This window comes from Pyrus communis, chromosome 7, assembly GCF_041283825.1.
Source record: "Pyrus communis isolate YQ-2024b chromosome 7, ASM4128382v1, whole genome shotgun sequence".
In the NCBI taxonomy this organism is placed as follows: domain Eukaryota; kingdom Viridiplantae; phylum Streptophyta; class Magnoliopsida; order Rosales; family Rosaceae; genus Pyrus; species Pyrus communis.
Genome location: NC_142571.1, coordinates 13,353,505 through 13,356,554, shown reverse-complemented (window position 1 = coordinate 13,356,554; position 3,050 = coordinate 13,353,505). Strand labels below are relative to the sequence as shown.

At 37.7% G+C, this 3,050-nt stretch overlaps 1 non-coding gene across 1 annotated transcript; it reads right to left on the bottom strand.

The window, feature by feature from the left end:
• Positions 1–1,694: 1,694 nt before the first annotated feature.
• LOC148695746 (small nucleolar RNA R71) lies at positions 1,695–1,805 on the bottom strand. Its single transcript, XR_015964951.1, has one exon. It is a non-coding gene; the product is annotated as a small nucleolar RNA R71 (small nucleolar RNA).
• Between the last annotated feature and the right edge of the window lie 1,245 nt (positions 1,806–3,050).

Sequence of the window (3,050 nt, the reverse complement as noted above, 5' to 3'; positions counted from 1 at the left end):
CCACACATCATATGGTTGATCATATCCAAGTGAAACAAACTCAAGAAATAGGTAGATGAATGAGTATAAACCAACTTAACAAACATGGATTTAATTGAGCAATGGTGAAATCGAATCCCTAGTTTCATTTCCATTGATACTATCTCATTACATTGGTTGTTGATTCATTGATTTGTGTTTATTTCATTCTTTTATGCTTTCAAGTTACAACAACAAATTTGCATAGTTTGATTAGTTTGATTCAAATCTGCCTATTTAAACTAGTTTGATTCATTTCTTAGAGTTTTAAGCAAAACAAGTAGTTACATAGGTCCAATTAGTCCCTGTGGATTCGACACCCTTGCTTGTGCCATTATACTAAATATATTCTAGCATTAGGAAGGAAATATTTCATCAACAAAAATGGCGCCGTTGCCGGGGACTGATTTCAGTCCCTTGTAATTGTTTGTTTGCTTGTTTGCTATTTTGATTAGTGTCAAGGTTAATAAATTGTCGAATTGATAACTGGAAGTTGGTTTAAGTTGCATATATTTCATGTGTGGAAAAGAAGACCTTAGCCATTCCATTATCCATTGGTTTACATCAATTTGCTTTACAATCTGTTTTCTTTATAATCTGTCCATTTAATTGCATTTCGTCCAAATCCAATTTCCCCCATATTTTGTTAAGTTTTAGGCTTAGAATCTGTCTTATCTTGTGTTTTGAAGCATTTTGAGTCAAGCTCAAACCTAATTTTCGTCCAAAGTTGAGTTTAGTGTCAAAACTGCCCAGTTTGTGTTTTTAGGCAGTTTTGAGAGTTTTTAGCTTGTTTTGAGTCTTGTGAATCTGTTTTGAGTCCTTTGAGTCTTTGTTTTGTCCAAATTAGTTAGAAAGTGTTTTGATTTGTGTTTATAAGTGTTTTGATTCAAGTTTCCATCCAATTTCGTCCAAATTAGTGTAGGTGCTCAAAACTGCCCAGAAAGTGGTTTTTAGGCAATTTTGAGTCTTCTAGTTGCTGTTTTGGGTTTTAGGTTTGTTTAAGTGTTCTAAGCGTTTAGTTCCACATCCCTTGAGTCTTTTCAAACATTTTTAAGTTTATTTTTGTTCTTTTCATTGTTGTTTGCTTCTTGATTTTCATTCACACTTGTGTTACTTTGTTTCAGGTAGTATATGTCAAATAAACTTGTTGAGTTAGGCCAAAGAATTGAACGGTTGAAGGGCCACACTTTGGACAACTTTGTGCCATCAAGTTCATCCTTTAGCCGTGAGGAAGAGGAAAGGAATTCACCTAGTTCAACAAGTAAAGAATCTGAGCAATTTGATTGGGAAAGAGAAGAAGAGATGGCGGGCAACGAAGATGAGCTTCGAGCTTTGGAGGACTTTGCTCAACCAATCATACCAAATTCACCTTCATGCATCTTGCTGCCCACAGAAGCTAGAAACTATGATCTCAAATCTTCACATTTCCATATGTTTCCTTCATTTTATGGCTTACCCAATGAAGACCCTTTAGCTCATATTAAAGAATTTTACAATGTTGTGAGTGGTTTACCTTTGCAGGGAGTGAGTGAAGCAAATTTGAGGATGAGAGTGTTTCCTTACACCTTGAAAGATAAGGCCAAGAGTTGGTTGATGACTCTAACACCAGGTTCCCTCACTACATGGGATGCCGTGGCTAAGAAGTTCTTGGAGAAGTTCTTTTCCACTCAAAAGACAGCCACATTAAGGGGACAAATCTTCAACTTCAAACAAGATGATGGTGAACCTTTCAATGAGGGTTGGGAGCGTTTTAAAGGCCTCTTGATACAATGTCCACACCATGGGTTACCTTTTCATTTACAAATGCAAATTTTCTATGATGGACTAACCCAAAATTGTCAATCAACTGTGGATAATGCAGCAGGTGGAGCATTGAAGAAAAAGAATGCTCAAGAATCATATAACATTTATGAGATGTTGGGGTCTAATGCTCAACACAAAGATTTAGGGGGTAAGAAAGTTGGAGTTTATGAAACAAGTTCTAATCATGAGCTTTTGTTGCAGGTAGCTAACCTAGAAAGGAAGCTTGAATCCGTGCTCAACATGGTGCCAAAAGCTAATGAAGTGTGTGCCATTTGCAACATACCAAGCCATCCTACTCACCAATGTCCATCTAGGGAAGCTTACCCCAAGTATGTTCAAGAGCAAGTGAACCTCATGAATTCTTACAACCAAAGGCCAAGGAATGATATGTATTCCAACACATATAACCCGAGTTGGAGAGATCATCCCAACTTTTCATGGAAGAACAACAATCCAATCCAAAATTTCCAACCAAAACCTGCCACTACCCTTGAGGACAGGGTTAAATTGTTAGCCCAAAACACCTTGCAATTCCAACATTCCACCAATAGCGCACTCCAACAACATTCAGCCGCCCTAACCAAAATGGAGACACAATTGGGGCAGATTGCAGATGCCTTGAACCAAAGAGAGGTTGGGAAGTTTCCAAGCCAACCCGTGATACTCCAAAGGAACCAAGAGCAAGCCAAAGCAATCACTACACTTAGAAGTGGTAAGGTTATTGATAATAGAGTTGGCAATGAAGTTACTAATGAATATGATCATGTGAATGCATGTGTCACTCAAGGAGACAATGAGAAATCAATTGAGGAACCAAGCCATGCCACTTCCTCACTAGAAGCACCAAATCTTCACAAGGCCGAGAAACCACACACTCCACCAATACCATTCCCTGGAAGACTTGCCAAGAGCAAGCAGGATAAGTCATTCAAAGAAATTTTTGATATACTAAGCAAAGTGAATGTTAACTTACCTTTGCTTGATGTCATTAGGAATATGCCGGCATATGGGAAGTTCTTTGATGCGTGATTTATACGCACACAAATTAAACCCTCTTTTTATCAATTGTAGTATAGGTGCAAGTAGGGATCGTTCTGGACCGGGGATTAGGAGGGATTGTTAACCACTTGGATTTGACTCAAAAACGTAAAATAACAATATGAAACACTATACTAGACTCAAAGAATGCAAAACTAAACTTTAAAACACTAAGACAAACCAAAAGACTC